Below are 12,294 nucleotides of genomic sequence, written 5' to 3' on the forward strand. Positions count from 1 at the left end.
TTTAAGACCCAACTGATTCAGTCCTGGTTCTCTGCACATCCAGATCATCTGGGATTATTTACTTCCAGTCCAGTGACGAGGGGCTAATTGTGTCTGCCCGAGAGCAGGACTTGGATTCGTATTTGATAGAATAACAGAACTTTGACAGGCCACCAGGCCACCAAGCCACGGCCCATTGTCACCCCAGCAAGCACACACGTGCATTGTAAACCATATCCGATCTTCAAACATCTGTAACAAAGTCCTGCTTGCAGCTCGTGTGGCCCAGACTCCCCTTCCCAGGTGTTAGTGCCTGGTTCCTATCGGAAGGTTGATTCTGGAAGGAAAGGAAGCCTTGAACTGGGCTGACAGTCTTACTAGAATTGGATCCAACCTTAAAGCATCCAAATTTGGATTCATGTCCTCATTTACTGACACTTTGGTTTAAAGCAACAGCAAGCAGATGAAGGCATCTATCACTCGGGTTCAAGGGCAAGCGTAGGTAGGACCCCTCTCAAGGTCACGGCCTCTGGGGAAGGCTGCTGGGGGCTGCGTGCTGGCGCAGGGGCCGTTCTGAGCCAGCGTGGACCGGGCGGAATCGCAAACTAAAGGACCTTTTCCGAGGGGCCTGGTCAAGCAGGTCAGACGACGTTAGTTCTAAGTTTCCAGAAAGCCACCCTGGGCCTCCCGACGACCTCCCGACGGCCTCCCGACGGCCTCCCGACAGCCTATAATGTGAAACGTGTCTCTCCGTCACAAATTTCTAGGAACTATGTGTTTTCTATCTTTTTAACTTCAGGTTACAAATGCTTTTCCACAAAGCGTGTAATTCTCATCTGTGGTCGTGTGGTTCTTCCAATCATCTGCCACTCTGATGCCAAAACAAAACTCAACAGACAGGTTGAAGCCGTTTGGGGCTGCTGGCTGGCTCGGTTAAGCGTCCGGCTTCGGCTCAGGTCACGATCTCACAGGTCATGAGTCCCAGCCCTGCTTCGGGCTCACTGCGGTCAGGTCAGAGATGCTTAGGACCCTCTGTCTCCCTCACTCTCTGCTCCTCCCCCATTCACGCGCGCACACAAGCGCGCTCTCTCTCTCAAAATAACAGTAAAAAAAATTTGGGGGGTGCCTAGGCGGCTCAGTTGGTTAAGCACCCAACTTTGGCTCAAGTCACGATCTCACAGTTCGTGAGTTTGAGTCCTACATCGGACTCCACGCTGGTAGTACAGAGCCTGCTTGGGATTCTCTCTATCCCTGTCTCTCTACCCCGGCCCCTGCTTGCTCTCTCTCTCAAAAAACTTGTAAACTAGAAAAAAGGTGAAGCAGTTTGGTTCTCAAGCTTGGCCATACCGTTAGAAACACCTGGAAGTGTGTGCGTGGGGGGCTCAGTCAGTTAAGCGTCTGACTTCAGCTCAGGTCATGATCTTAGATCTTCCGATTCTGTCTCCCTCTCTCTCTGCCCCTCCCCTGCTCCTGTTCTGTTTCTCTCTCAAAAATGGATAAACAAAAATTTTTTGATAATAAGAGTTTAAAAAAAAACACACCAGGGAAACTTTTAAAAGCTCCCATTGGCCAGATGAACTCAGTCAGGATCTCAGGAACCCAGAACAGCAGTTTTTGTAAAAGTTCCACAGCTTGACCTTGAGAAGCAGGGCCGGGCACAGTTAATGGATCTCAGTGCCGGTGACGACCGGGCCGGGCGAGGATGCCAGGCGTCCCCTGAAAAAACCCCTGTCCTGGTCATTTTCTTCTTGGTGACCGCAGCCGAGGCCCGCAGGTGGCAGCTGTACCCCGGCCAGGCCAGCCACACGGCTGCACCGTGTCACAGGGAGTGGCCCTGGCCTATTCCACACCGGGGCCGTAGACTCAGCCTGGTCAGCTCCCCCCCCCCTCACCCCCGTGTGTGGGGACCCCGGCTCCTGCTCCCGTCGCAGTGGCCAGCGCACAGGCGGAGTGCGGTGGCCAAGAGCCCAGGTGCAGCTGGACGGGTTTGGACTCTGGCCCTTCCTCTGAACGGGTGTGCTCAGCGTCCCCATCTGTAAAATGGGGCTAATGGTGCCGTGGTCATTGCGTAGTACCGTGACTGCTCACACCTACCTCGCCCCCCGGAGCTCCTCACCGCGGAAGGCGTGTGGGCCCAGGGAAGGGAGGAAGGGCTCAGAGCACAGGACGCATCGCGGGCAGGATGGACCGGAACAGGAGCATTCGCAGGGGGCGCCGCCAGCCCCCCAGGGACGAGGATGGGCATGGGAGCCGGGCTGCAGATCAGCGACCTGATCCAGGTAGGACTCGCATTCAGGGACAGGCCACATCTGTGCCACAGTCACAACGTAGGACATTTCCAGCTCCCCCCAGACTTCCTCCAGCCCGTCTCAAGCTCCACCTGCAGCCCTTTGACTCAGGCAACCTAGTGGTTTTTTCTTTTCATTCTAATTAGCCGTCAAAATCTACAAGGAGATTTTTTTTAAAGCATTTTTAAAGTTTATTTATTTTGAGGGAGAGAAAGAGAGAGAGAGAGCACAAGATGGGGAGGGTCAGAGAGAGGGAGGGAGGAGGAGAGAATCCCAGGCAGGCTCAGCAGTGAGCAGGATTCAGGGCTCGATCCCACAACCTGAGTGGAAATCCAGAGTTGGACGCTTAACCGACTGAGCCACCCAGGTGCCCCTGAAAAGGAGATTTCTTGTAAAAATTCCACTTTCTGGTTCAAACGGGTTGGGAGGTTGGCCGATCACTTCTCAAGGCACCTGTGCCCACCCCCACCCGGCCCCGCTTCCCTAACACACACCTGCTCAGCTCTCCTCGGCTCTCAAAGTGCAGCCCCTGATCCACGATCCCTTCTGCAGGCTGATACCTCCCCAATTTCTTCCTTTTCTTTGGAAACCCTCAGTCCCCAAGGGCTCTGTGAGTTCAGGGCCTCCCAGGCTTGGCTGGCACCGACGCCGACCTTGAACGCCCCAGCTTATCCGGACCCAGAAATGGGGGGCCAGGCACCACCTTCTTCCGATGCCGCTCCAACGACAGGCCAGCCTGGCCAGTGGCCTCCCCGCTCCTCCTGCCCATCTTGCTGCCAAGTGTGAGGATTGGGGTCCGCTGGGACCAGGGATGACAGCAGATTCATCTGCATATGTGACCTAAGATAGTAATTAAACCCAGGCGCCCCAGGGGTGGGAAGTAAGCGCATTAATTCAGGAGCAATTAAAACCCTCCAACATCGCTGTCATGCAGCTGCCACCTCTGAGACTGACTGATGACACGCACCGTTCTGAGGCGGGCACACTCGGGTCTAAGGGGGGCACACCCCCCGGACCCCGAGTCTCCTCTGGGACCCCCGATGATCTTCTGGGAGAGTTATGGTGTAAGACCATGCCCGCGTCTTTGCTGTTGTGACAAAATACACATCACAGAATTTCCCATTTTAACCTTCTCACGCCTGCCATTCAGCCATTCAGTGAGAGAGTACAGCCCGGGCACTTCTGTCACCGTCGTCCGTTTCCAGAGCTTTTCCAGTGTCTCCAACAGAAGCTCTACACTGGGAGGTGATGCTTCCCCACTTCCTCCATTTATTCTACTTTCTCTCTCTCTCTCTGAATTTGCCTCTCGTAGGTATTTCATATAAGCGGACTCGTACAATTTTTATCTTTTTTGGCCTGGCTTCTGTCACTTAGCACACCGTGTTCAAGGTGTACACGCGTCAACGCTTTATTCTTTTTCATGGATGAGTAATATCCCATTTTACAGGGGCGCCTGGATGGCTTATCAGGAGAGAAGTGCGAGTCTTGTTCTCAGGATTGTGAGTTCGAGCCCAACGTTGGGTGTAGAGATTAAATAAATAAATAGGGGCGCCTGGCTGGCTCAGTCAGGTAAGCATCTGACTCTTGGTTTCGGCTCAGGTCATGAAGTCCTGGTTTTGGGAGTTCAAGCCCCACATCGGCCTCTGCCCTGACAGGCAGAACCTGCTTGAGATTCTCTGTCTCCCTCTCTCTGCCCCTCCCCGACTTGTGCTGTCTCTGTCTCTCTCAAAATAAACAAACTTAAAAATAATAAATGCTTTAAAATGTAAAATGATTATGTATTAGGAAATATTCCTTGGGGCGCCTGGGTGGCTCAGGTGGTTAAGCCTCTGACTTCAGCTCAGGTCATGATCTCACGGTTCATGGGTTCGAGCCCCACGTTGGGCTCTGTGCTGACAGCTCAGAGCCTGGAGCCTGCTTTGGATGCTATGTCTCCCTCTCTCTCTGCCCCTCCCCTGCTCATACCCTGTCTCTCTCAAAAATAAATAAATGTCAAAAAAATGGTTTTTCATAACATTCCCTTGTCTGGAAAGGCCACCACCACCTAAAGCATAGGTATAAATCTTCTAGTTTACATCTATGTTTCTTTCTAAAAGTTTAGTGGTTTTGTTTCCTGTATTTAGGTCTTTGATCCGTTTGAGGTAAGATATTCCACAGGGATGTTGTGTCCATCCGTCAGTGGGTGGACATTTGGGTTTCTACCTTATGGCTCTGATGAATAATTCTGCTCTGTACACTCATGTGTAAGGTTGTGTATGGACATATGTTTTCAGTTTTCTTGGGTAGATTTCTGGTAGTGGAATTTCTGGGTCATCTGGTGACTCTATATTTCAGTCTTTGAGGAAATGCCACAGTGGCTATACTATTTTACACCCCCACCGACACTGGAGATATAAAACAGTAAGAATTTTACACATCCTCACCAATATTTATTATTTTCTGGGTTTTTAAAAAATGTTTATTTAGGGAACAAGCAGGGAGATGCAGAGAGAGAGAGACGGAGAGAGAATCCCAAGCAGATTCCACACCATCAGCACAGAGCCCAATGAGGGCTCTCGAGAGGCTCCCCCAAACCGTGAGACCATGACCTGAGCCGAAACCAAGAGTCGGACGCTTAACCGACTGAGCCCCCCAGGCGCCCCTGGGGTTTATTTTTATTAGAGCCTACTAATGGGTATGAAGTAATATCTTATTGTGGTCTTGATTTGCATTTTCCTAATGACTAATGATGCTGAACATCTTTTCATGTGCCTATTAGCAATCTGTATGTCTTCTTGGAGAAATGTTCATTCCAGTCCCTTTGTCCATTTTTTAATTGGTTTGTCTTTTTGTTGTTGAGTTGTAACAATTCTTTATACGTTCTGGGTACTATCAGATATATGATTTGCAAGGACTCTGGTGCCATATTTAAGAAACCCTAGGCCACTCCAAGGACCCGAGGATGTACACCTGTGTGTAACGTGTGTTCTGAGGGTCAGGGCTCTGGCCCTTGCACGGAGGTCGTTGGTCCATCTGACCTCACTGTGTTCCTGTAAGCGGCTGCGTGTGGTTGTCCAGTTGTCTCTGCACCATTTGTTGCAAAGATGCCATTTTCATCTGAGAATGTGCTCAGACATCATGGCCACCCCCACCCCCTGCCGCACCCAGGGCTCTGCTCCTTGTTAACGTTAAGAAAAGAGCCCTCAGAGGGGCGCCTGGGTGGCTCTGTCAGTTAGGTGTCTCACGTCGGCTCAGGTCATGATCTCGCAGTCCGTGAGTTTGAGACCCGCGTCAGGCTCAGACCTGGAGCTCAGAGCCTGGAGCCTGCTTCGGGTTCCATGTCTCCCTCTTTCTCTGCCCCTCCCCTGCTCGATTTCTCTCTCTCTCTCTCAAAAATAAATAAACATTAAAAGAAGGAAAGAAGGAAAGAAAAGAGCCCATAGGGTGCAGTCAGGGCTGAAAATGCTGCCTTCGCTGAGCATAAGCCTGGCCGGGACTGGGGAAGTCAGCGTGAAACCTTCAACCTGCCGGTCCAGGCCCAGGACCCCTGGCTCCACATTGTAACGCCTGTGCCCACGGGGCAAGAAAGGAGCCCAGGCCCTCCTCCAGCTCTCTGCTGGTGCAGCTTCAACAGCCCCTGGCATGAGAGCAAGGTGCCCGTCCATCCACTATCCTAGGGTGAAGTCAGAGCCAGGGCTTGGGGGTGGGGGCCAGGAGACATGCAGTCCAAGGCAGAGCTTCATTCCCATTAGTCCTGGCCCTGCTCTAGGCTCTCATCCTGGTCCCCCTTAATTGAGCAGTAAGCAAACTAGTGTCTAACGGGGCGGCGGGTGGGTCTGGGCTCGTCTAATGCCTAAGATAGAGGGTAGGAGGGTTGGGGTGGACTAGGGCATCACTGGGCTGCCAGAGGGCGCTGTAGGAGCTGCCCCGGGCCCCTGGCCCTCCAAGCCTCACCCTGCCGCTGGCTGGCCTCCTGCCCCTCTCTCCAGCCCTGGCTGGCTGGCACAGGTTTGCACCTCCGAGCTGACAGCACCTGGCAGCTCGCAGGGGCTCAGGGCCACAGCGACGCCAGCTCAGAGCTCCGGGCAAGAGCTCAGAGAGATGAATGGAGCTGTCATTGGATAAAGGAAAATTCCTGGAGCACAAGTCCTCCTCAACACCGACCCTTGTCACCGCAGAGGCCTTGGAGACTTGGGACGTGGTCGAGGTGAGCCCTTCTCTGGCTCCCTGTGGTCTCCCAACCTTTTGGGAAGCACCTCCCTCCCTCAAATGTCTTGCCTGTTGAGGACTTTTGGTCAAAGTAGAAGGGAACAAGAAGGAAACAGAGGCAGAGAGACAGACGCCATGCCTCCCCACCCAGCTGTGCCATCCCTAAAGCCGAACGCTGGGGTCCTGAGTGGCAGGTCTCATCTGGTCTGCCCCAGCCTCCTGGGGACACGAGGCGGTGTGGTAGCAGCTGGGCGGGGCCTCCCTCCTGCACAGCTGCGTTTGGCCAGGCACCTCCTGGGAGCTGGAGGGGAGCTCCTGGAGGGGAGCACCCTGGAGGGGAGCAGGGCCCCAGAGGCCACGTCCTGTGCACCAGCACGTGCATCCACTTTGAAGGAAGCCAGCAAGTTCAAGGAGGACCCCTGGGCTCAGACCATGGCTCAGTTTGAGGAATTCCCTTGGGGGCTCCACCACACCCCTGTTCAGAGGGGGTCCGGGCGGGGTTTCTGGCCTTGCGGTCTGGCTTGGCCTTCTCTGTTCTCATCTGGTTCCATTCCGGGAGGATCAGCTACTGCGCGGAAGGCAGGGGTCCTGGGGGCCCAGTCTGGGGGAAGGAGGCTGGAGCTGGGGGGGGGGTGGGTAATGACCAGACCCTGGGGTCTCTCCTCTGGGGCCTCACGTCCATGCTTTCCCCCCGCTTGTATGGAATGTTGGGCCTCATCTTATCCACAACATCAAATGTAGGCAGCTTCCAGAGAAAAGGGGCTGAAAGATTTGGCAGAGAGCCGTTGGTGTGAAAAGACGCTTGCAAGTGTCTGGCCAACACCTCCATAAATCCTAGAAACCTCAGCCCTGGTCAGATCCAAATCCCGGAGTAGAAATAGGGTCACCTGGGGGCACCTGAGGGGCTCAGTCGGCTGAACATCTGACTCTCGGTTTTGGCTCAAGTCATGATCACATGGTGTGTGAGTTCCGTGGCCACACTGGGCTCTGTGCGGACAGTGTGGAGCCCATCTTGGACCTCTCTCTCCCCCCACCTCTGCCCCTCCCCGCCCTCTCTTTCTCTCTCAAAAATAAATAAAAATTAGGGGTGACCGAGTGGCTCAGTCAGTTAAGCGTCCAACTTCAGCTTAGGTCATGATCTTGGGGTTCATGGGTTTGAGCCCCATGAACCTACTTTGGTTTCTGTGTCTCCCTCTCTGTCTGCTCCTCCGCAACCCACGTCTGTCTCTCTCTCAAAAATAGATAAATATTAACAAAAAATTTTAAATAAATAAATAAACATTTAAAAAAAGACATAGGGGGCGCCTGGGTGGCTCAGTTGGTTGAGCGTCTGACTTCAGCTTAGGTCATGTTCTCACAGTTTGTGGGTTTGAGCCTCACGTCAGCTCAGAGCCTGGAGCCTGCCTTTGGATTCTGTCTCTCTCTCCCTCAGGCCCACCATTGCTCATGCTCTGTCTGTCTCTGTCTCAAAAATAAATAAACATTAAAAAAAATTTAAAAAATGGGACGCCTGGGTGGCTGAATCGGTTAAACATCCGGCTTCAGCTCAGGTCATGATCTCACACTTCGTGGGTTCGAGCCCCCTGTCGGGCTCTGTGCTGACAGCTCAGAGCCTGGAGCCTGCTTCAGATTCTGTGTCTCCTTCTCTCTCTGACCCTCTCGTGCTCACGCTGTCTCTCTCTCTCTCTCAAAAATAAATAAAACATTAAAAAAAAAAAAAGACATAGAGACCCTGGCTAAATAACTGAGGCTTCAGCGATTTGGGGAGGCCTTCAGTATGGGTTGCAGCCCCTTCTCCTGAAAGAAAGGCACTTGCTCAGATTAATCCACCAACAAGCACAGAGCTAGTATGCTCATACTCGGGTTACCCCAATTCCAGGGAAGTACAGAGACCAGAGTAGAAAGTAACCACCAGCCTCAAATGCTTGAGTCCCAAGGTACGCCCTTGCCGGGGCGGGTGGCCTTCGTGCTACCCGATACTTGCCAAGTGACAAGGACAGCCTCTGTACTGACGTCTCGCCATGTCCTAAACCCCATCACGTGCCGATGGGGGTGGGGGCTCCCAGCGTTGTCGGCTCCTGAGATTTGGAGAGCAAAATCCCTCAGGAACTGCACGTGGCCGAGCGGTGAACTGTCACCAGACAGGACTCGGGATCTCAGGATGCAGCTCTTGCCAAAACCAGTGTCTGTCACACATGAGCAGAGCAGTGCACGTGACAAACGATGGCAATGCTGGGAATTCAGGCAGAGACCAGCACGGACTAGCTCTCTATCTCTTCTCCATACGGGGAATTCTCCCTGGCCTCCTCCCCCACCCCTCTTCCCCCTCCCCTTCCAGACCCTATGGGGAAACATCTGTGCCACAACAAGACTAACAAAAGTTTACAAGATACAAAGCTTATAAAGTTTGATACATGCGTCCCTATCCATGGTCCTTGTCTGCTTTGAGATGGTAGATGGAAGCTTCCATTTCACTTGCCTCTAATTGTCTCCTTCCAGAAAGGGTGAAGAGCCGACAGAGTACCTGGAGAGAAGGCAGAAGGCAATGTGTCCTGGGACCTGCTATGGCTCCCACGGTCCCTAGAGTTAATTTGATCCAAGGGAGAAAACAGCAGCTAAGCAATGCCTGTTTGTTCTCCTGCTCGCCCTCCTTTCTCGGTCACTGAGCACTAGTCCTGAGCTGGGACCTTGTCAGGGGCCAGATTTGAAGGTGAACACAGATTGTGGAGTAGAGGCCAGCTGCTGGAGTAGAAACCCTGGGGAGGCTTGGGATGGCATCTGGGGGCATGATGGACCCGGCGGATGGTGGCCTGATGCTGGCAGAGGACATGGATTTGGGGTCTGCTTAATTCAATCTTTTCCTTTGCTAGTGGTAGTGACCGATTCAAAGGGGCTTAAACCAAAAAGGACATTTATCAGCATGTGGCTTCAGGCATGCCGTGGATCCAGAGGCTGAAAAAAATGTCATCAGGACTCAGAGTTTCTCCATCTCTCCACTCTGTTGTCCTCTGTGCCAGTTTTACCCCCAAGCAGGGTCTCCAGGGTTGGTGGCCCAGACGTCCCTTTGTGTTGAGCTTGGCAGCCCGGGCTTCCTTCTTTCAACTGCTGTGGCCAAAATCTTGAGTCTGACTCTTACTGGGTCCAGTTGGGTCACATGCCCATTCTTGGGCCAATTACTGTGATCGAGGGGGATGAAATCACTGATTGGTTAGATCTGGGTCATATGCTCACCCCCAGATTGTGGGGACAGGTTAGCCTCACTCAACAGTATGGGCTGAATTGGAACAGGGGCATTTCCCAAAGGAAGAATGAGGTGTAGCCACTGGAAGAAGGGCGAATGGACGACAGACAAGCCAAACACCCTCTCTTAGGGCTACAACTCTTGTCATCTTCTGGCTGTGTGACTTTGGCCAGGTCAATTAACTTCTCTGAGTCTCAGCTGGAAATAGAACTAATTTCAGTCTTAATGATCCCTTCTTTTATAAAAACAGTAATGTGGCAGAGGTGTCCTGGGGTTCCTACTGTATTTGAGGCTTTCATTAGAATAGATTATGAGGTATTTATTAAGAAGTGGGCAGGGGCACCTGGGTGGCTTAGTCGGTTAAGCGTCTGACTTCAGTTCAGGTCATGATCTCACGGTTCATGGGTTCAAGCCCTGTGTCGGTCTCTGTGCTGACAGCTAGCTCAGAGCCTGGAGCTGCTTCCGATTCTGTGTGTGTCTCTCTCTGCCCTTCTTCTGCTCATGCTGTCTGTCTGTCTGTCTGTCTCTCTCTCTCTCTCTCTCAAAAATAAATAAAATATTTAAAAAATAATAAAAAAAGAAATGTGCAGAAGACGTGAATAGACAGACACTTTTCCAAAGAAGACATACAGAGAGAAGACTAACAGACACATGAAAAGATGCTCAACATCACTCATCATCAGAGAAATACTAATTAAAACTACAATGAGATATCACCTGTCAGAGAGGCTAAAATTAACAACACAGGAAACAACAGATGTTGGTGAGGATGCAGAGAAAGGGACCCTCTTACAGTGTTGGTGGGAATGCAAACTGGTGCAGCCACTCTGGAAAACAGTGTGGAGATTCCTCAAAAAGTGAAAAGTTGAACTATACTGGGGTGCCTGGGTGGCTCGATTGAGCTTCCAACTCTTGATTCTGGCTCAGGTCATGATCCCAAGGTTGTGAGATTGAGCCCCATGTTGGGCTCTGTGCTGAACATGGAGCTTGCTGGAGATGCTCTCTCTGCCCCTCTCCCAACTCTCTCTCTGTCACTAAAAAACAAAAAAAACCCTACCCTTTGATCCAGCAATTGCACTATTAGGTATTTACCCAAAGTGAAACAAAAAAACTGACAAAGGGACACATGCACCTCGATGTTCATAGCAGCATTATCAACAATAGCCAAATTATGGAAAGAGCCCAAATGTCCATTAAATGGTGAATGGATAAAGCAATAGTGGGAGCGCCTGGGGGGCTCAGTCAGGTGAGCGTCTGACTTCGGCTCAGGTCATGATCTCACTGCTCCTGGGTTTGATCCCTGTGTCAGGTTCTGTGCTGACAGCTCAGAGCCTAGAGCCTGCTTTGGATTCTGTGTCTCCCCCTCTCTCTGCCCCTCCCTTGCTCATGCTCTGTCTCTCTCTGTTTCTCAATAATAAATAATTGCTTTAAAATTTTTAATAAACATTAATTTTTTAATTTTTTAAATTAAAAAAGAAAGAAATTGTGGTATATATTATACTCAATGGAATATTATTCAGCCATCAAAAATAATTAAATCTTGCCATTTACAATGATGTGGATGGAGCTAGAGTATATTATGCTAAACAAACTAAGTCAGTCAGAGAAAGACAAATACCATAGGATTTTACTCATATGTGGAAGTTAAGAAACAAAGCAGATGAACATGGGGGGAGGAGAGAGAAAGGCAAACCATAAAACAGACTTTTAAAAAATTTTTAATTTAACCTATTTATTCTGAGAGGGAAAGGGAAAGAGAGAATCCCAAGCAGGCTCTGATGCAGGGCTTGAACCCACGAACCACGAGATCATGACCTGAGCAGAAGTTGGACACTTAACCAACTGAGCCACCCAGGTGCCCCATAAAACAGACTCTTAACTATAGAGAACAAACTAGGGGTTGCTGGACGGGCGGTGGGGAGGACAGGCGAAATGGGTGATGGGCATCAAGGAGGCCACTCACCCGGGCGGCTGAGTCAGTTGGGCGTCTGACTCTGGCTCAGGTGACAATCTCAAGGTTCATGGGTTTGAGCCCCATGTCCAGCTCTCTGCTGACAGCTCAGAGCCTGGAGCCTGCTTCAGATTCTGTGTATGTGTGTCTCTCTCTGCCCCTCCCCTGCTCACGCTCTCTCTCTCTCTCAAAAATAAACATTTAAAAATTTTTAAAAATAAAAGTGAGGGTACTTGTTGGGATGAGTGTTATATGCAAGTGATGAATCACTAAATTCTACTCCTGGAATAAATATTACACTATATGTTAACTAGAATCTAAATAACACCCTGAAGCAAGCAAACAAACAAAAAAAGAATTCAGGTTCTGTGGCTCTTATAAGCAAAGAATGAGGAAGAGGAAGAGAAAATGACCCTCCAGTAAGGTAAACTCCTTTCCTTAACAGCTTTCTGTAAAGAGAAGACAGAGGAGCTCCCAGGAGCAGGACGAGTTCAAGGGCACAGGTGGGCTAAGCAGCCCTGTCCAGGTCCTGGCCCCTAATTTCTCCCTCTGGAGCCTCGGAGCAGAGAGGCACAGAGGGGCATCTGGCACCCCCATCTGGGCCTCTTCTTGCTGTGAAGTCCTGAGCAAAAAAGTTTCCTTCCGTG

Source organism: Suricata suricatta, chromosome 8 (genome assembly GCF_006229205.1).
Source record: "Suricata suricatta isolate VVHF042 chromosome 8, meerkat_22Aug2017_6uvM2_HiC, whole genome shotgun sequence".
Taxonomy (NCBI): Eukaryota; Metazoa; Chordata; class Mammalia; order Carnivora; family Herpestidae; genus Suricata; species Suricata suricatta.